This window comes from Gallus gallus, chromosome 3, assembly GCF_016699485.2.
Source record: "Gallus gallus isolate bGalGal1 chromosome 3, bGalGal1.mat.broiler.GRCg7b, whole genome shotgun sequence".
Lineage (NCBI taxonomy): Eukaryota > Metazoa > Chordata > Aves > Galliformes > Phasianidae > Gallus > Gallus gallus.
In genome coordinates this window covers 21,544,458-21,566,488 of record NC_052534.1, presented here as the reverse complement: position 1 = coordinate 21,566,488, position 22,031 = coordinate 21,544,458, and the positions used below count along the sequence as shown (strand labels likewise).

Genomic DNA, 22,031 nt, shown 5'->3' with positions numbered 1-22,031 from the left:
AAGCAAATTAGTAACTTCAGTGGGAAAAGGAAGGAAGGAAACAAGCTTTTGTGGGAATTCTCCCAGTCCCACAAAGTATGCAAAATCAGACAACGTTATGACAAAACCTTAGAAGACCCTGCTTACGTTAACACAGCTTTAAGAAGCCAGTTGAGTTCAAACAGAAATCAATGGCCAGAAATAGAATTTGCATCCCCGGTACCAGGAGAAAAAAGCAGTAGACAATAATTTCAGCTTACAGATTTTGTTTATCATAAAAATAGTTACTGCAAGGGAATCAAACAGATTTTAAAACGATCTTCACTTTTAGCAGTGTAGGTTGTGTGTTTTAGCAGCCAAACCTGTGGCTTTTGCTCACACATCAATCCATATGCAGGATGGAAGCCAAGAACAAACAAACCACCCTCTCCATCACAGAAACCTACACACCTGGCCCTGTATTGCTCCACTTAACAAGAAGTCTGACACTTGCTCAGAAGGGAAAGAATCACGCCCAACTTGGAAGACAACTTTATACTATTTGCAGTATTTTTAATGGCAGAGCAGAGGGAAGATACCATCTCAGTATCGTTCGATAAAAAAATCAATGTGGAAAGATGAAATTCCCACAGAGCAACAGTTGTCACCTCGAGTGTCAACCACACGCTGCACTTCGGCTGCTAATATTGAAATATGTTGCCTTCATAGATCTGTTCATGCACGGCTTTGCTGCTGCTGCACATGCAAGTGAGTGGGTAACAGTTGAAGGATACATAAGCAATGTGCTCACTGAAGACGGCTGTTTCACAGCACACAGTGTGCCCTACTGAGTATGGAAGTTTCAAAATGGCAGACATGATCTACAGAGTCCATTTCAGACTCCTCACATTTGGTAAGGCATTCCAAAGCCAACGACTGAGACAAGATCCAAGAACGTGTAAGTCTAGAGCTATAAAAACAGGAGCCTTTGAGGGAAAACAAAGAGTTTTTCTACTTGCTTTAAACTTCTTTACGCAACTGTTCCTGCTTTGCAAAATAAGTTTCCCACCGCAGTTCACGGTATGCTACATTTGTCTCTGTGTGAATGTAATGAAATTATCCACATCTTTGAGTAACAGTTGAAAATGAGAGTTCCAGACCACTAGAGATGTTAGGTAAAGCTAAATATCATGCCAGAGCAAACAAAATAAGAATGAGTGGAAATGGACAATGTGACACAGGGAGTTTTGGAAGAAACAAACAGAGAAGTACTGAAGTTCTCAAATGGACTGAGTGCACCAAGATTTATGTGAAATACTTTCTCTCTACACTGTTGGAAACACTGTTTTGGGGGTGGGGATGGAGGTGAGGACAGGGAGGATTAGAAAAGAGAATGCAGCAGTGGTGCTTGATCTATTTCTGAACATCAAGAGCCATATTTAATATAAACTTTCCATTTATGCTGCTGGTAGAGAGCAGCTGCAACAAGAAAACATTCATGAATTCTGTAATTCATTTTGTCTTGAAAAATACAACCAGACAACTCTGCACTCACCCCATGAATGGGCTGGATGATCAAATGGAACGACAGAGTTTAGATTGTTAAATGAGAAGTTATGATATCCTTATGAGTTCCAGTTCATGATTAATTCTCAGGTAGCTGATCACTCTGAAATCTGGCCAAGTTTTGAAGGCAGAGGTCAAAAAGGGACTTCTTTTCAACAGTTATTCAAATTTCAATATGGAACGTATCTTACAGGTTTCATAAATTTATTTGAGAGATTACAGCAGCTTCTATGAATAACTGTATTGTTTTACTTCATACAGATTCTGCAGTATCTGTTCTGTCAAAAGCAGTAAAAAGCCTTTTAAGTGTAATCTCTATTTATCTTCATTGTTTACATTATAAACATTCTAAACGATACGCTCACCACATTGCTATGAGGTACAAAACATCACTTCTGTTTGTCAGAAGGTATTAAATGACTTACCTAAATCAAACCGTGGCGGACTGTTTCCTGAGACCCTTGCTCCCAAGTTAACTACTCTTCCTACCTGTAAAGAAAAACGCTCAGGATCACCGATAGTTCTGCTTACACTTGCTTGGAGGCAAGAACTTATCACAGAAGTCACAAACTCCTGAATTTGGTGCTGCTAGAAGACTGCCATAAAGAAGGAAACTACAGAGTACTGACGTAGCACCTCTGCCTGATCAAGGGCTGTTCACACATAGCAGCAGAAATGTACACACCAAAGGATTTGTGAACCTTTATTTGACATTAACTTTCTCTCAGACCTTCATCACCGTGACTACATCCATTTCTACCAAAACTTTCATCATGTCCTTTCTTGAATCTCATCTTCCCTCATTAGATTCACAACCACAGTTTAATAAATAGCTTTAAGGGTAACTGCCATCCTCCACCTTGCATAACCTAACGATCTAATGAGAAAACGGTATTTCAAATACATTTCAAATGTATCATGTTTTCTCTAGAATGAAAAAGCCAAACTGCAAGAACCGACTTGACATTCAACTCCGGATCATACCAAAAGGAAGTCCTGTTGAGCGAGGATAGAAATGCACAGAAGAGTGTTTAAGTCACAGATACAACTCCCGCGTGCCTTCTGGAGAGCTCCTGCAGAAAAGGGAAGACAATCTCAAATCAGAAGAGTAACACAGCCAAAACCCTATAGCCGCGGGGAAGTTGCAGTTACGGTGTAGCAACAAATCAGCAATTCCTCCAGGCAGAACTAAATCACAAACACCATATTGAGAAACAAAAATGATTGCTCCTTTCCCTCTACCCTCAGGCCTGTAATTAAAGGAAACTCAAAAGAGATCCTCTTGGTTTCTCTTCCTTGAAAACAAAGAGCCCTGTTGAGTCTTTCTTAAATTCCACCAGAAACTCCTCGTAGTCGGCCTTGAAAACAGGCTCCAGACTCAGAAGGCATGGAAACATACAAGGCGAGGATGTAGAATGCAATCAAAATGTCTTGTTTAATTGGATCAACAGAAACGGGTGTTAGAGGAATGCGGACCCTCACAATTCTCTTAAGAATTTAAATGCTCTGAGTATGTGAAAACGGTAGGTATTTTTAGAGAAAAGGGCAATTAGCACCAGAAAGTGAGGGGAAGCTTTAATCACCATGGAATTTAAAGAACAGCTGCTAATCATTGCCTGCGAGAAAGCAAAAGGCTAGCAGAAAGACTAATAACAAAATTAAATACTAAATTTAAGTTCCTGTTGTAGCCGTGCTTTCTGGCGCCCACAAACACAGGGCTTGTGTTTTAGAGGCACTCAAATGGTCTCCTTGGACTGCTTTATGAAAATGTCCTCCAGCTGCTGATCTGGCATCTCTGTCCTGCTTGTGACAGGCAGCACTAAATGCCTGGAGGCTGCTGGGGTTCATCCCACTAACCTCCATCAGGACATCCAGAATACTGAGCAAGTACGTCACATTTTGGAATGCAAATGAGTAGGATCCATAAATCACTGTGGTTCTGCTGCAGAGGACATTTATTATGCAAGAGGTGCACAGCGTGCTTCTGCATGATGCTCAAAGGCTTCCAGGAAGGTGGCTCCTGATGGTAAAGCTGCAGCACTGCCTGAAAGCCACAGAGGGCAAATGGGAAAATTCAGGAAAACTTTGTTTCACAGCACCGGACTTCTTCCAGGATAAGGTGATTATTTAACCATTTTCCAGAGAGGTTCCAGTAATAGGATACTGCATCACAGCCAGGGATGTACAGTCAGTACAGATTCGTTCAGAATTACAGTAAGTTTTGCAGTGACATTCTGGTAGCTCGTTCCAAAGACTTCTCTTGTTGGCGTACCGTCATCCTTGTAACAGCAAGGATGTGCCCACTCAGAGCAGTGCAGAGCTAACTGCAGAACTGACAGTACATCCTGGGGCCATTTTCTTGCACACAGAGCAACTAATTGTGCAACTGCACGAATACTAAACAGCCTTCTGTTGGATAGGTGTGTTCATAGCAGCACATCACCAGAAACATCTCAATGGAAAAGCAGCAGCTATTAAGTTTCTGTCACAGAAACTGATGTAGCAAACTAGGTTTGTGACAGACAACAGTTTTCTAAGCCTAGTTTTAGGAACAGCATAAATTATTGGTACAGGTTTCCAGACTTTTTTAAAAGCAATTGAAGGAGAAAAGCTTGCCTGCCTGAAGGCTTGCCCACTGCTCTCCTCTCTTCCACTGCGTGAGCTGATCCAACAACAGATCAGCAGCCACCCTTCTCCAAGCACGCCTTCCCTTCACATCCTCTGTGACAGCACTATTTGGCTTAAGTTTGCACTGTACTGCACCACCACTGTCCTGCACAGCAAAGCCCTTCAAATCAGATATGCAACCCCTGTGAATGCATGCTGTTAAAACAAGGCCTGACTGAAAAGGATCATCAGCAACTATTCTACCACCTTTTCCGCTGTGCAGCCACACATGAAAGGCTGAATTGCTATTTTTCTTCAATTTACCCACCAAGACTTTGGCTAAGCTCATCCAAAAATGCAAGAAAATAATCTCAAATTAACTACTTAGTTAAACCGTGGAATGAATATATTCTTACGTTACAGCCTATATCTAGTTTAACCCCTTTGTTTTTTAAATACAAAAAAAAGATTCATAGAATGGCTTGGGTTGGAAGAGACCTTCAAGATCATTTAGCTCCAATCGCTACCATTCACCTCCTTCTTCCCAGGTCTGTCTACAACTGGACAGAGGGAGGAGTAATTAGTTTGTTCATGCTGGTGTAGACACATCAGCCCTATGGGGACAGAAGTTGGAGCACACATTTTGTTCTCAAGCAATTTTAACCTACTTTCAGGCTCTTTCATAGACATGGTTATTGGTACTTATTGTCTAACTGAGCATTTTCTCAGGTCTTTCACTTGCTCACTCTTTTGCAGCCAGCAACAGCCCAGAAGCTACTTACTGATGGTGTAGTTCAGACTCTGTTTCATGTGGCCTGTCACATTCACCTCGAGCTCAAACCATCTGACACAAGCCTTCACAAGCTAAAGAGCTATTTCTTGCCTGGTCGTAGAGAGCATCAGCCCTGAGACAGACACAGGCTGACTCCTATGGACAGTTTCTCTAAAAAGCCACCTGCTGACTGGATCAAAAGGTCCCAGCATCATTGTAACAGCTGGTTTTGACACACAGAAATACAGTAGCAAGTAAGCACTGTCTACCCAAGGATACTATTAAAAACCTGCACGTGGCCCAGTACCCTTTTAAATACACAATCATTATTATACAAGGGCTGCTGCAAACGCAGTGCCTCCTATCTTACGATGCCGGCCCATGATGTTGCAGGCAGATGGTGGTGGTATAGCAGTAGAGGCTGAACCTTTCCACCAATATCCCATTACATGCTGTTGCCATGCGACAGATGGCAGCAGAGAGACAGCCTGACAAAATGGCGTCTGACACGGAAGTGCGTGTGGAGCAAAGGTGTGTCAGCGAGTTCCTTCGTGTGGAAAAAAATGGCACCCACTGACATTCACCGATGCCTGCTGAACGTTTAGGGTGACCAAAAGGTGGTGTGAGAGCAGTGAGGTGGTATGTGTGCGTGTGTCAGCCATAGTGACAGTGGGTCACCTCCATGGGCGCAGCATGGTGAAAATACATAGCTAACTTCAACATAGGTGGGTGCTACATTGAGAAATCACTTCTTGTAGCTGAGAAGCTACTCTATCAAATAGAGCTACCGTGCCGCTTTTGTCTGTTGTTGTTTGCATGGAAATACATAGGAGGCACTACTTTTGGAGAAACCTACACGCATTACTTTGGTTTTTAATGAAGGAAGAGCTGACTCTCAGTAAAAAAGGCCAAGGATCCGAGGCAGCTCCTCAGGGGAGTGTGGCACCCCGCGCTGCCCACAGCCCCAGCACGCAGCCATGCAGGCCGCACAACCGGGCTTCAAACGCGGGTTCTTCCCGGGCCGAGGAGCAAACAGAGGTCCCTACCAGAGCGGAGGTACGAGCCGTGCTGCCGCAGTTAAGCTAAAGCGTCCTCAAGACGATATTCGTGTATCGATTAATTGCGGGGGACGCCACGCGCGTCGGTGACCTCTCTCTCTCCCTCCCTGTCCCGCGGGTAAGGCGCGGAAGGCCCCGCTCGCAGCCCCCTCACCTCAGCCCGGGCGGAGGAGGAGCAGAGTCCCGGCGGGCAGAGAGCGCTCCGGGGGAAGCCGGGACCCCCGGCAGGGTTGCCAGGCGTCGGCGCGAGGCCGCTGGGAACGCCGCCAGGCACGTGACACACCGCGCGCACGACGCAGCGAGCGATGAATTACGTCACCCCTCTCTCGCGCCCACCGCCTATAAATAACCCGCAGCACGGCGCATGCGCGGCGCGGGCGCGGTTCAGGGGTGTGAGTGCGTAACGGCGGGGGGCGGGGGGGGGGCGGGGGTTGTGATGCTCGGGACCGATCTCAGCTGCGACGTCACCGCCGCGGCCACCGTGCCCCGGGCCTCACCTTCTATTTTTATTCCTTTGTTTCGAGTCCCCGCCCCTCCGCCGCGGGAGGACGGGATGACGCCATCTGCTTCCCGGAACGATGACGCGGCCGCACCGTTGGGGAAAGATGCGGTTGGAATGCTCGCGGGGCTTCGCTGCCTTAAAGGGCCAGCGCCCCCCGGCCCCGCCCCGCGTGCGGGGGGCGGCCCTGACGGACGGGCGCAGCTGAGGGCCGGGAGCGGCGCCGCGGGAGCCCGGCCCGGGGTGCGGCGGCGCGGGCGGCTGCCGGCCGTTAGCGGTCCCCTTCGCGGCTGCGGTGGGGAAGCCGGCGGGGTCCGCCCGGCAGGGGGCGTGAGCGGAGCGCCGTGACCCCCCCTCTCCCCCTCCCCCCCCCCCCCCTCCGGCGGGGCGAGGGGATGCCGCGGCCCCGCACTGAGGTCACCCGGCATCCCGGGCGCCGTTAGTCACCTGCGGCGTGACCTTCCTCCCGCCCGATTTAGTAACGGCGCGGGGCACGCGGGATGGCGCTTAATAAGCGGGTTGGGGGCAGGTGGGAGCGGGTCTGAGGGAGCGAGGCGCCGGGCGGTGCTGAGGGATGTAGCGCTCGGGGAAACGTAAGTGCGCTTTGAGCTTCTGACGGGGGATGCGAACGTGGAGGTGGCTGCGGCTGAATGAGTGCTGCGGGTGCGCTGTCCGCCTGAGGCTTCCCCTGCTTTACCTTAGCGGGCTCTGATTGCAGCTTCTGCCTTTAGTTTAGTTTGGAGTCTGCTTTTTTGCGAGGGGCAACGTGGGTCTGTTGAGAACCGAGCTCTTCTGGGAGTAACGTATCTGCGCAGTGAAAAAAAACAGATAATAAAAGAGCCTTTCTCTTACACTGAGGTGATATATCTTACTCACGCGTGCCACAATGATGAGTATTGATAGGTATTTGAGCGCGTACTGACCTGTTAGGGAAATACCACAGTAACCAGCTTCTGTATAGCGTGGAAAAAGTGCCCGAGGATACAGCGCGACAGCCACTGCTGCAGCTCTGTGTGCCCACCCCGTACCTCTGGAACAGCCCTACCCCGCCTGTCCCTTCGGCTGCCTGAAGTGAGACGAAGTGCACTGCCGCCCCTTTGGGTTTGTTGAAGAGCTTCTGCCTTTTCGCACCGTGCTCCAAAGTAATCCCTTGCGTTAACTAAGCCAGGAAAGATGTAGAACTAATAGAGCATTGGAGATGGGTGACTGTGAAGTGTAACCTAATTAAGATGTAAATTTGAAGAAACCACTGCAGTTGGTACTAAATCGTGAGCGTCGAAAGCTGTTTATGCTCAGAAGGTATCCGCGAGGTTTTCCTAGAGAAGTCATTCTTTAAAAATGCAGTACTTCTCATTCTTGCTCTTATAAATAATCAGACAGCCTATTCTCATACCAGTTCTGTTTCCCTGAATCTGAATTTGGTTGTCACACCACCCCTCCTTGTGAGTCATTATCGTCATCTCGCATCAGTCATTAAACGAAAGTTGTTTTTCCCGGTGAACCCCCTAACCTACTTCTCCTGTGCCAACAGGACCTTCAGAAACTGGCAGCAAGGTGCAGCTCTGGTGCAGGCTTTCTGTTTCTCTGTGACTCATCTGACATTAACATAATTATGTTAGAGGAGTCAAAGTGATTTTCAAACTATGAGTAATGTGCAATACTAGAGAGAATGTTTACAAGGCACCGAGGCATATCAGCTAGCTGAAGTAACCCGCTGCTGATAACAGCTGAAGTAAGTTGGGGAATTAAAAAGTCTTATAACGCAATTATCCCTCTTTGGAACTCGGTGTCGCACACAGCTGGAAGATAGGCTGTGGGCTGCGGGGAGGAATCCAGAGACAGCACCGTGCTGTAATGGGGCTAAGACAGAGCCCGTGGGCAGTGCACACAAGAAGTCTTCATGGTTTTCTTCCCGCTTGCATATTTACGGAGAAGTCGTGCTCACATGAAAGCAGTGATCTTTTCAAGAAGTGGCTGTATTTACCAGAGTTCGTTTCAAAATGCGAGTGACACACATCCTTCCAGACAGGAAGGAAAACAGGATCAAAATGAAACAACAACAAAAAGTATGAGGTCATATTGCAAATATTTTGGACCTTGTGTACGTGAATAACGCGAGAGAAGGCTAACAGTAAGAATAAGGCAAAGCTGGGTGCTGTTAGAGTGATGAAATCTTCCTCTCTAAGAAAAGCGTGTCTGAAGGCTGCTGATAATGGTACAGAGAACTGTGATGAATGCATTCTGAATAAATACCAGGAGAAGTATTTATTCATGAAATGTATAAGCCAGGAGGAAAAAGAAACTGTAAGGATCAATGAAAATGTTACTGCTTAGTTTCAGGAGTTAGGTGCCGATTTTAGAAATGACCAGCTTCCTAAGTTTGTTAGGATAGCTGGAGAAACAGTTACCATTTCTTTTCCTGCCTGTTTTGGTTTACTTTTTGGAATGATAGTGAGTGGGGCATTTGCTGTTCAGCTGGCTGTTTGCTAAGGCTGGGTATCCTTCAGCCTTAGTCATGTGCCGAGTGCGCACGGCTTTGCAGGTTTGCTAAGAGCTGAGTACATTTGACTTCTCCCAGGACTGGCCTGTGAAGGTAGAAGTCTGATTCTGAAATACCAACAGAAATGAACTACGAGTCCGTAGAGTACGAGAAGTGAGAATAGTTAATAACTTTCCTGTACTGTGTCACAGTAATACAAGTGGGAAAGGGAGTGAAATGCAGAGAAAACGTGTGCTGACAGCAGCACTGTTGGTAGGAAGACTGTTTTTCAGGAGGCACATTCAAAGGATTCGGGAGAAACTCCCAAACACATCCCCTATTTTAATTTCAGGCATTAACCATGCTCTGATTATCATCACTGATTCTGAGAGTGAATGAATGCCAGAACTTGTCACGAAGCTGATGTACGTGTCTGAAGAAGGCAGGAGGAAGAAAGGTTTGCCGTGGCATCTTGTGCTGACAGTGCCACCCGGCCACTTGCCAGAAGAGCTGACCAAGACTTGGAGGCTTTGGGTTTGCATACTGCATGACCTAGGGACCGTGACCTTCGTTCTGTGTCTTCGGCTTCCCTGCTTCTTACTTGCTAGGAGATTTATAGTGTGCTGTGCTTAGGCGGCTTTGAATGGCAGCTGCTACTACAATGAGCAGCCTGAATGAAGTTAACAGATCTTGATAAAATTACTGAGCAGAAACCAAAGCAAACATACGCAGACAGAACAACCCAAGCCTCAGTGACAGAAATAATTTCCCACAGCACAACCTAGCAGTCATAAAATGACTCTCCGTTGCTATAGGCTCATGCAGGGTTACAGTTTTATAACTACAAACGTCCGCCACCATAACATGTTATGCCACCACATGGATCTAATGGCTGGCTTTGCATGTATTTTCACCACTTGTAATTAGCAATATCCCTGGCTACCAAAACTCATGTCTCAGCTCAGACTGCAAAAACGTACTCCATTATTCCCAGAGTGGGTTCATGTGTTACACTTTTGTGTTTTAATAGGAACTGTTTGCAAAACAGTTCTGGGCTCCATAGCTACCTGGAGCCCCCTGATCACACACTCTTGAAAGCAGTACCGCTGCAGTGCTCTGCATTTCCAGCTCCTGCTTTGCTACCGGCTCCAGAGGAATGTTTTTTCTTACCACAGTTTTCAGGGCAGCTGCACCCCGTGCCTCCACCATCTGCCTTTGTCCTTCTTGGAGAAACTAGTATTTATTTGTAATGTTTATTCAACTTTTGGCAGCACCGCAGAACCTGTGCAAATCCCAAGTATTTAACCTTTGTTCCTTATCGAAGCTTTGCAAATTAACTTAAAATAGCAGAGCGAGCTAGGCGATGAGGGGAGTTTGCTGGAAGTAACCGATAAGATCTTGTGAGTACAGCTTGCCCTTACTGGTTGGTTGGGTTTTATTGTTGTTAGCTTGATTTTTAAACCGAGCTCGCATCAAAGTATTCAGACAGTAGTTCAGTATAGAAAATCATTACCGTTTTAAAAAGCCAATAAAAGTCAACGTTGAGATTGGGTTTGCTTTCTGAATTAGAGAAAAATTAACTCATTAATGTTTGGACTTTCTAGGGTATAGAGATCTCATATAGAGGCTCAGTGTTTCCTATAATAAAAATAGCTATCTCGACAATAGTTGATAATGTCTTACCCTGAATTAGTACTGAATTGAATACTGAATGAATGAGGACTGCATACCCACACCAGCAGCGGCAAGATAAGATTCCCCATATTCCTCCCCTGGAGGCCCTGGGAGCTGCTGTTGGCATCAGAGCAACACCCCGGCAAAGGAAAACAAGCGTGCTAGGGAATACCCGGGAAATCCTCAGATGAACCGCAAATATTTTTGTTTGCAATGGCGATAGCTCCCCAGCACTTGTGTCAACAGGCACCGAGTTAGCAAGGACGGCTGTTTCAGCATGGAGCCAGCCGACCTTCTTGAGTCTGCGGGCTGGAAAGAGAAGAGCTGTCAGGGAGGGTCCCAGGCACCGGTGTGGGGCAGGGCAGGGGCTGAAATGCCTCCTTGGAATGTATACCGACTCTTCTGCTAAGAGAGGGGAAAACGGAGTTTTCTCATTTTTTTCCTTCCTTTAACCCTCTCTCCGTGGGTGTCTTCCTCTCTCCACGGGGTTGTGTATCAGATCTCCAGTATGAGCCTTAGCAGTTGTTACACTCCAGAAAGACTACAGGGGGGCTTTACTATTGCCTGAATTTGGCAAGGCATTGGAGCGTGGATGGTTTCCATAGGATGTAGAGGCGCAGCACGTAGGCTCAGCGACAGAAAATAGATGCTAATTATGTGAGGAGATCCCTGATTTCCCTTTTCCTGCATGACTGCTGGGAAAGCCAAGCCTCTAACAGGATGTTTAGAATTAGAATTATGAAAATATTTCTGAGAGATATATAAATGAGTTAAAGTATTTGCTAGATACACGATCTGTTTCTTAGGATTTATCTTTAAAAACTCGTGTTTATTTTCATGCTGAAAAGAGAGACATTAATTCTTCTGCCGTGTTAAAGCCCTGACCTGCTAGCACCTGTGCTGAAATTTAAACACATGAGTAGTGCTGGACCCGCTGCGATTACTTGCACAATTAAAATTAAGCATGCGTGAAAGTGTCTCAAGGTCAAGATGTTCAATTCCTTTCCCTAGTGCAGAGTCTAAAAAGAAAAAAACAGAATTAGTAACCACACATTCACGTAAGAAAATGGCGGTGATGTTTATTTTAAGGGACTTGCGTGGTGGTTGTTTGATAGGCAAAGTATCTTATAAAACACGTGTATCAGATTGAATGGAATGAAACACTCAGAAACACTGCTGCGATCACCTTCCTGAGTGGCTGTGCTTCCTGGTAGGAAGGAGGAATCCTTACAAGTATAAGCTGGAAAGAATGCTGCACCAAGTTGAGCCCGTTGTTGTTTTAGAATAAGGTGGCAGATGATAGGGTTTTTTTCACGTGTTCATCTCATTTTTCTATGAACATGAGTTTGATGTTTCCAGAAAAAAAAATTAAAATGAAACTGTATTTTACTTTGGGATAGAAATATGTTTTGTGCATACAAGATGTACTAAACTTTGCTCTATCACTCCCCCTGAGGCAGCTCCCAGCAGTGCCCACGGTGCACAGGGAGCAGCCCAAGCTCCCCAGTGGGACGCCCCAGGGCTGCAGAGGCACCTCTGTCCTCTGCAGTCCCTAAACGCGAGACCTCTGCCTTGGCTTTGACTTCTTCAGTTTAGCTCCTTTCCTTATCACTCCTTTCTCACAAAGCCTCATGGAAGGACAAGGTAGTGCTGCTGATTTTGTACACCCAAAAGGGATAGGTAAGACCAGGGTTAGGTCTTACCACTGATCGTCTAATAAGGTTTAAATCAGATTTATTTTGATCTAGGAGGCTGCCTAAACAAACAAAGAGGTTTGCAAAGAGGCTGGTTGCAGCACGTATAGTCTTCTAGAGCTTGACATTTGCTGTCTGGGTTACTACAGCATGTCTACCTTAAAGCTGCCATCCTAATCCATCACAGGAGAGCTGGAGAGGGAGAGGACACAGAACAGGAGATTGTCCTGCAGGTGATGTCTGTTTGGAGGCTCTGCCTACCGTCTTTGTCCCAAAGGCCTCTTGGGAGAGGCTCACGGAAGGGATGTTGCCTGTTGGAAACAGACTGCGAATGTTCTAGTAAAAGCAAAGGATGCGTACAGAGTGAACTTTGAGATGTGCTCCAAAAATATGTTGCTGACCTCTCACTTGACACAGGCTGCTTCCCCATTAGACTGTAATATAATTAGGGCCTGCCCTAACCCTGCTGCCAGTTTAATGCTTACATCAATGGAAATGTGGCCTCGCAGGCTGCAGTTAGAAAATGATATACATGTAACATCTAAAATAATCCATGTTGTAGTAGAAGGAGGCATAACCCAGAGAGAACACTTAGCACCTCCTACTTCACAAGATATTTAGGTGTCTTACCACATAAATGTACATGATCTATCAGAAGCTGGCCTCGAGGACCGAGGACCTCTTTGTGCTGACTAAGTGCAGCCAGACTGAAGCCAGTGAAGTCACTCTGGGATGTGAAAGGAGAATTAGGGCCAAAATGAGCCGAGGTCAAGAGACAGACCCTTGTACCAACCTGAGGGGAATCTGGGAGATAGGTGACTGTGATAACAGTCACTGTGATGATAATAGTTGATGACCATTATCTCACCGGGTCAGATCTCATGTATATCACAGCCGCTAAATTTCACTGTATAATATTTCTCTTGGGCTTCATGAGACATGTAGCAGGACCTGAGAGAGACAAGGACAGTCCTTGGGCTGGGGTGACAGAAAAAGGGTGGTTATAACAACTCCCACCTCCTGCTTTGTCAACAGTCCACTTGGGACAGGCACATTTCAAGGAAGCACAGCTTAATGAACAGACTATGTGGGAGAGTCAAAGGACACAGAGGTTCTCCTGTCACACAGTTCATGGGAGTGGGTTCAGAGAGGAGGACCGTGGCTCTGTCCTGCCGACAGCCTGTGGTAGGGGCTCAATGGGGAGAAGCTGTGAGAGCATGCAGCCCCTTCACTGCCTTTGTGGCTGCATCTGAAGTACCAGTGCAACCGAATGACATACTAGAAAACCTGAAAGGAAAGGAAGAATCCTAAAATGGTCGTGGATAAATGGCTACTCTCTGAAGGGCCCGATCTTTCAATGGAGAAAGACAAAAGTTTCCAGGCCTGTACTGACGGTTCCTGAGGCGGCCCTGCCCTGGCCACCCGCTGCTCCGCAGTGCCGGTCACCTCCCTGGGAGCTGGGCTGCAGCCAGCAGCGCTGCTCTTACATCACCTCTAGTGGAAATACGTGCAGCGGGCATTTTGAAAAGGGAAAAGAGCAGTGTGTTAAAACACGTGCTACCTGGTGATGAAAGCTCTCAATTCAGGACCGAATGTCAGGCTGAGCAGGCGGTCGCCTGGTAGCTACCTGGTAACATGGCTGTCATCCGGAGAGCACTTAATGAAACATTTCACAACTTTTCTGATGCAGAGGGGAACATCTTGGCTTGTACAAGGGCAGGAAATAACTGCAGCGGTATGGAAATGCTTTCCTCTCCAGAAAAGTAACAGACATCTATATCATTAAAATGGGATGGTAAACCACGTTTTACTTTGATCAGCTTTCACTTATAGGAAAAACTGATATATTTAAATACACCTGAACAACACTTTCTCTTTATGGGAAACTGAGCCCTTAAACATAGTAAATTCCTCCCTTAATGTGGAGCAACGGAGTATTGAATTCCAGTATAGAACACAGTGAAAGTCACAGTGAAATCTGCTGAGCAGTCCTAACGGCCCTTTCCACGAGTATTTTATTTTTATACCTTTACTCTCTCTCACGGCGTTTGCTGGCCGATTGCGTATCACAGCCTCTTCTCTATGTAAATGTATATCGAAGTCTCTTTTCTACATAAAGGGGAGCGTGGTATTTTTAGTTAAATGGGTCTTTACGTTTTTAAACTAACATGCACGCTTGTGTGCAAGCAGTCACTAAAAATCCTCCAACGTTTATCTGCAAAAGCAAGCAGACTCTTGACCTGGTAATCAGCAATTCTGGAAAGCAGTCCACTCCCACTGCAGGCACAGCCCTGCAAAATTAATTGGGGCTGACCTTGCACTGAACTTCACAGCAGTTGTATCAGGGGAAAAAACTCCCACATTGGTTCTTAAAGGTCTCGATAAGTACTGGAATTAATTAATTAATTAATTAAATGGAATTGCTCAAACTAGCTGCGTGTATACCTGTTAGAAATTGCTTGCACAGGACAGTTTTCTGTCTCTGGAAATCATTACCAAAATGCTCTCATATGCACTGACCAATATTCTGATTTACCCAGCTGATCTCTGTCAGGCAGCATTCCCTTTGGTTGTCCTGGCTCTTGAAGCCATAGCATAAGCCAGATGTTTTTACATATGCTTGTACAAATTGTGGTTTGAATAGTCCTGTGCAGCACTGACAAAAATATAGTGAAGTTATAAGGCATATACTATCTACTTTAAAAGTATACAGTAGCTTAAGAAGTCAGCCACTTTGTCGTGTTTCTTTACAGCAGCTTAACATCTTCATCATCTAAGTCTGCCTAAGTTTAAATCTAAGCTCTGGAACGCCTCAGGTGGTACCACGGAAGACCAAGGAACAAAATAACCCTTCAACAACATATAGTCATTCACACAGAACCCAACAGAACCATCAAAACATCTTCTTGTCCTGCAGCTGCCTGGGTGAAATGTCTTAGTTTTGTCCTCTTTTTCTTTAGTTTGCAAATGTTATATACAGCAGCTCTCCTACCTCCCAGTTCTGGTCTCTGCAGCCCCAATACCAGTGCCTGGGGTCCAATCCTGGTTCTACCTTTACTGCTATTGCTGTTTGCTGCAGTTTGAGTTTAGCTTGTTCAAGTAAAGCAGAGATTATCCTTTTCTCTTTCTTCTTTATGTTTTACATTTTCCCAGCGTTTGACAGTAAAAATGCCTGATGGGAAAGGCATTTCCTGCCAGTAAATGACAAGCAGAGTGCAGATACAGGGATGAAAACTCTTCCAACTCATCATTAAAGTACCAGAAAAAGCTTTTCTTATCAGTCATCATTGCTTATTGCTGCCGCTGTAGGGAGAATCACTTCAGGTGGAATGCTTCCAAGGAGTTTTCAGTCAGCAAAGCTCGTGCTTCAGCTGGGTGTAAAGGACTGCGCAATTAATCCTCTGCATTCCTATTTAAGTACAGGAAGCGTTTAACTCTAAATAACTTACTGAAAAAGGTAGTTTTAAATGATTTGCTACATCCCAGCTCCATTAGAATTAGAATGAAAATAAGAAAAGGAAATTTATCTTAGAGCTGGCCGTGCAGTACAGTGGAACCTAATTCTCACTAGCTAGGCATTGCTGGAACATCCACGAGGTTGGTGTTAACAGGTGGACAAAACACTACTTCTATCCTCCATGGCTTTTTAAGGTTATTAGGCTTCTGTTTGTTTTAATAGTTCAGATTCCACTCAAATTTTGAACTTTTATAGTTTCAGAAAAAAAAAACAATAATAGTAATTCCAGTACTGCATATGAATTGTTAACCCCTACGTGTAAGAAAATGGCCACAATAACGATCTTAACAAAAGACCACAACACCGTACCATATCAGGCACTACCATCCCAAACGTGTTGGAAAAAAAACCCATTAACAGGAATAAGTTGTATTATTTATAAAGGATCTCTTATTTCTTCACTAAACAGCAAGTCCTGAGTTGAGCAAGGTTTTTCGACAGAGATTGCTGAGCTGTGTGCTGAATTACTGTGCCGGACCTGGGCTTCAGTTTGGCAGCTGAAAAACTGTCATCCTTTTTAGTGCTCAGTATAAAACTCTCACTTGTGAGTGAAACACACCCAGCATTTTTATTGCTGCTAAATGCTGCTGCGATGCACATGGCGAACGGTAAGAATAGATAATAACGCCCCTAGAAAGCAATAAAGGCCCAGGACTGATGGCACATCAGAGTGCTATTAGAAATTAGACATAAAAATGAAGTACACCAGCCTCATCTGTGATTTCCATTTGTGATCCTCAGCCACTTCACCCCAGGATGTAAATACCATTATCCTCTCCAGCTCTCATGTGCTGACCAGAAGCACCACAGGGCAGCTGTGTCTGAAATCCCACCCCACTGACATCCCAACCCGTGGCTTGAGGCAAAGCATCTCTGTGATCAGAGCTCTTGTGACCCCAACACTCCCCCGTGAACTCTGACTCTGCAGAACACCAGTCAGTGATTGAGGCCATCTTTTAATAAAGCCCCATCAGCAACAACACTCAGTGTGGAGGTAAGGACCAGAGTTCAGTTCTCATCTCTCGCTGAGAGGGATGAAAACCCTGTCCTGTCTTTCTGAGGAGAAACGACCCACCACAGAACCATAACCTGTGCTGTTTGGGGAACCTTACTCTTGGTTTCTCCCACTGAAGATATGCTGTCGTGAAGCTGAGAGCTGTTAGTAAAGCAGATGGTGCCTGACTTACAGCATGCTGGTGAGGACGTGCCTCTGGACAAAGGGCATCCTGGAGCCTGCTTTCCTCTCCGTGTAACCATTCTGTTTCAGAGTCACTGAACAAAATCAGCACCTATCTAGCCTCAGTTAGCATTCCCACAGGGCTGATCATCGAGGGCAGGTGCCACGTGGGTGCAGCCTCCTGTGCCCAAGGGCAGTTGGGATCTGGGCTAGGAGTGGGCTTCGAGGCTGGCAGTAAGGGCAGGCTGCAGTTCTGTTGGTTTCAGTTAATTTACACTTTGTCCTTATTAGCTGGGCAGGTTCCTGTGTGGTTAAAGCAAACCAAAAAAAAAAAAAAAAAAAAAAAAAAAAAAAGCAGCAAAGATAAGAGGTTGAAAGTTAAGATCATTCATGTGTTCTCCTCATGGCACGTCACATGTGAAGTAGGTGAGAGGACAAAAGATAAGCAGAGGGGAAGCTGCACTGGCTGCCTTGGTTATGAATTTGCTGTAGATGACAAATCTCTTGTATACTTCTGGTATTTAAAATGCAGTTTTTTAATGTAGAAATCAATATTTAATAATTGGAAATATCTGTTTGCCATATTAGTAAATTGCAAATTGCATACTAACAAGATAGACGAGAAGCGCCGTTAGAAGTATCATTAATCATATTAAGCCCCAAAACATTCTTTATGCGTGCACGGTTCAAGTGCAATCAACGCGAGCAGGCAGTTTTTACGTGTGCACGTGTGTGTTTGTGTGCAGCAGCACAATGATTCCATAACGTACCCAAAATATTCAGAACTTATCACAGTAAGCAGTACATTTATTCTCACACTCTCTCCCTCATCCCCGCGGTTACCGTACAGCCTACAGGAGCACACTCACACCGAGTCCTCGTACTGAAATGCATGCCTTCACAGAACAATTCCTTAAGCATTTATTTGAAGTCATTTCAATAGCAGTGTGAGCAAGTGCTGATTTTTCATAGCTACTCGGAGCTGAATTTATCTCTCATTGAAGTCAAAGGGAATCTTTCCATTGACTCCAGCAATGGTAAGATCAGGTCTTAGTATACACTTTAATCGGCGAACTTCTTTTTACCCATAAGCTGAATGCACGTGGTTCAGTATGAGCTGAACCTGTTCTCTCAGCTGAGACTGTTCTCACAAACAACATCTCAGCCTGTGTTTACAGGATGGGGAGGGGACAGCGGAGGGAAGGGTCCATGAAGACAGAACTTTTATTGCCATAATCTGGGTGGGAAGATAAGGGCTGGGTAAGGGAGATGTAGTTCACAGCTGCCTGGAGCACAATTAATATTTTTCTTGTTCAGTGCAACCAGTGATTTACTCAGCTTTACTCAGCCTGTTTTAAGATGTGATTATTTCATATGTGAGATCCCCAGTGTGGGATGCCTTTTCTTAGTTGGTTGCTGGATTAATGGATGTAACTGAGCAGCTCTTATGCCAGTATACATGTCCACCTGACAAAAACACCTTGAAAGTCTCTAGCAGAAAGGAGCGACGGACACACTTGGCTGGGTCAGCCCATCAGGCGCTCTCCGCTACATAGAGGGGGATCTGAATAACGTGCCCCCAGACACTCCCAGAGCACTGGACAGAAGAATGAAAAGCACCATTCTGGAACATCTAGTTCACTGAAGTGCCATGAAATTCATGGAAATTTGGGGCGTTACAGCTTGTGGTAATTTCTGCACCCGCTGGTAATGTAATTATCTCTGTCTCCATCTTATCGGCGGAGAAACAAAAAGTAAAAAGAAAGAGAAAGAGAAAATCTAAATGACTCATTTAGACTTAGGAAGCTGCCCAAGAGGAGCAGATGACCAATGGGAGAAAATGTTTGGAGAAGAGGAACAGAAAGTGGGATGACGGAATCCAGGGATACAGGGAGGGAACAGGGAGACGTGAGAGGGAGGGAAACAGCGAAGTGGGGAAAGCAAACGAGAAGCTGCTGGTTTAAGGGAATGCGAGGGAGGGCTGCTATTGAAGCAAAGCAAAAGTGTGTAGGAAAAAGGAGTGCCCAAAAAAGGAGATTAAAAAAAAGCAACTCAAAAAAAAAACAGGGAACAAATGTATTTAGAGGGAATATTGGGTAGTGATGGAAACAGGCAGTAAGAAAAAAGATGTAAGCTGTGGAGAGAAAAGCGAGGAGCAAATGAATCTTGTCTTCACTGCTAAAGAATAGAAGTAAAAATTGTGCACTTAATAGCAGCTGATTTCCCACTACAAGACAAATACCCGCCCGCTGGGGTGGGTTTGAATACAATGCGGTGAGATAATTTGCCATACAGCTGGAGTGAGAACCTGTCCTCTGCCTCCATGGTTTTTAACTCCCATCAATTTTTAGACCAGCAGACATCCAAACCTTCCGCGGTGCATTTGTTCCTCACTACTTTTGCCTTGGGATTTTTAGTGGCTTACTGGGGAAAGTCGTGGAGGCAGCTCACAGACCCCCATGGGGTCCCTGCCTGGCAGCTGATGAGCCCTGGGCTGACTGGGAACCACCGATGCTCCCTCTGTGCAAGCAGCAGCAATCTAAATCTTGGGAAGAGTATTCTTGGGTTTCAGCTCGGTTGTTAGTCCAATCAGATGTGAAAATTAGCTCGAAAATAGTGCATGTTTTGGGGAACAGAGGAGCCTTACCATATAGACTGTAGTGTGCTGTAAAATAAACACGGTGAAAGCTAATTGCCATCACAGAAATACAGAACATTTTTGAGGGGCAGTCAGAAAGCTGGACTCTGTGCTGATTTTACAGCACAGTAACCCAGTTCAGGAAAGCTCTTTCTCACATATGCGCCATGAAGGGAAAAACTGGACTTACAATAACTTCAAGACTTAAAACAATTAAAGCCACAAAGCACACAGAGCCAGGTTTTACTCAAGATACCACTGCACGTTTTATTTGTTTGCATCTTGTATTTTAACCAGACCAAATAGGTTTACTGGAACTGCATGACCATGAAGCAACACAAAATCTGGATGGGATGTGCGGATTGCGTTGCGTTAGTCCAATTGACCTCCATAAACTTGCAGAAGACAAAAGAAAGCTGTTGCTGTAAGGATGTGTTGCTCTGTCTAGTGACTCTTACAGCTCTGTTTAGCAAGTTTTCGATTTATGCAAATACAAAGACCATATGAAGTGGTGTGAAGGGAGACAGAGGCAGGATTTGGTCAGGAAAAAGTAAAGGAAAGAGTTCTTTCCTCCACACTGGGCAGTTTCTGAGGGCTGCGAGGACAGCACCTCAGGCTCAGTCTGGTGTCTCTCCAGAGGGTGAAAGACCCAACAGATGTCAGTGCTGGTGATGAGCTGCTGTACCTGGAGAGCAGAAATTTAACAGGAATTTCAGCTCCAGGAAGTGGCTACTGGCCAGTGAGGTTGTCCCCCTAAGCTTCTGACACCAGCAGAAAAATGGAATGGGAAAGGGTTGGTAGATTTGAGAGGGGGGCAAATGGAAGATATTTCCTGAGATGCTGGAAAATGAAACTGGCAAAGAGCATCAGAGCATCTGGTGACTGCACTGGTCTTTACTCTCACTTCCCGATAGTCTCAATACTTAATTAATTTGGCTTTGAACAGGGCTCTGATCCTACATCTTCACGGAGGCAAAGGTAACTTGTTTCTAAAGAGCAGGGTAAAACCCGTGTGACACAATGGAGCCCGGTTTATTTTTCACCGTGGTTTCATTTTCTTTTTTCTCAGAAGAATTTCAAGCCAGGACATGTCTCGGTGGCCTAATCTGAAATGCACACGGAACGATCTCTGTTTGCTTTGCAGGGAGGGGCTCTGTTGCTCCAGAAGTGGTTCGGGAGCTAACACAACTGTTCTGCTGTCAATGATTAGTTCCCAGTGTGGCTCCCTGTGAGTGGTGGGACCAGCAGAGGGGAAGAAGCCCCGGATCACAAACAAAACCGTTGGCTTTACGTCTGTATAATGTGGTATGATTTCAAAACAAAATTATCATCCGTCTCCTCGGCCAAGTGTTGTGATTACTGAGTAAATGTCAGTGACCTTTAAACAACCAGACAGCGATGGTTGCATTTAGAAAGGTACTTCTGGCCACTTTGGATGAGGGATTTGCTTTTTTCCGCCTCCGTTATTCTGTGACATTGCCCTACTGGTCAGAAAAGACCCCGGATAAATCCCCCCTTCTGGAGCAGCTATCTGCAGGGGAGCAGGCAGTTGCTACGTGTGTGTCAGCATTACAGCAGGCACCTGGTCGTGAGCACTGAAACCAACGTTGCTAACACGTTTCCACAATAACTTCATGCTCGGAACTTTCCAACCAATTATCTTTCGGGAAGACATTTCCCACATTTGGCCTCTGTTTGAGAGGGATTTTTTTCTTCTTCTAGGCTTGAGAAAAACGATGCCAGCTGTTTCTGAACACGGCATGAATTATAACATTATGCCTCCGAAGCGGTGTGAGCTCCTCAGAGCGCGCCGAGCTGAAACGTAAAGCTTGCTGTAAAGCCCTGTGGAGAGCAAAGCCTTTCCCTGGCGTTATTTTTGACGTTGATTTACGTAGATGAAGAAATAACCACGTTTTGAAAGAACTCAGCTTGATTTATGGATAGGTGAGCGCCCGAGCCTCCAGCAGGAGCAGCTGCCAGGTGGGTCAGGGCTCACTCCTGTGCCTGCAGAGTGCACGGAGCCGTTGGGGAGCGCACAGCCGCACCTTCTGCAGGAGGAGGAGGAGAGCCAACAGCACAGATCTGCCTGCTTTTTTTCTTCTTCTTCTTCTTCTTCTTTTTTTTTTTTCTTTTTTTCCCAAGGCAGAATATTAAATTTGAAATGGGAACGCCGTGTTTGCAAAGCTGAGCATGCTAGCACGGTGACATTTCAAAAGCTGAGAGTACAGTTCCCGTCTGGGTGGCCGGCGTGTGCGTTTGTGTATACGCCCATGTGGGCACACGAGCGCACAGAGGTGAGGTACAGACGGGCTCAGGCTGATGTTAGAAACCCACGTCCTCGGTTAAACGCTCTAAGCTATCAATACGTGCCAGCTTTTCCCGCTTGAGACAT

General features: G+C 45.7%; 1 protein-coding gene and 1 non-coding gene across 22 annotated transcripts in view; both read right to left on the bottom strand.

The window, feature by feature from the left end:
- The window catches only part of TMEM206 (transmembrane protein 206), a 118,533-nt gene that overhangs the window by 75,645 nt on the left and 20,857 nt on the right, over positions 1 to 22,031 (bottom strand). For 5 of the 21 annotated variants that reach the window (XR_005858517.2, XR_005858516.2, XR_005858514.2 and 2 more), the window contains exons 1-3: positions 6,459 to 6,961; positions 2,509 to 2,597; positions 1,950 to 2,013 (exon numbers count right to left, since the gene is read on the bottom strand). The gene's annotated coding sequence lies outside the window, so the exon portion shown is untranslated. Of the gene's footprint in view, positions 1 to 1,949; positions 2,014 to 2,508; positions 2,598 to 5,949; positions 6,230 to 6,458; positions 6,962 to 7,157; positions 7,268 to 7,383; positions 7,493 to 22,031 lie in introns of those variants that run through there. The other 16 variants (XM_046939650.1, XM_040697855.2, XM_040697860.2 and 13 more) reach the window with 9 other exon arrangements.
- On the bottom strand, positions 21,620 to 21,717 carry MIR1649 (microRNA 1649). The gene has a single exon (NR_035140.1). It is a non-coding gene; the product is annotated as a microRNA 1649 (primary transcript).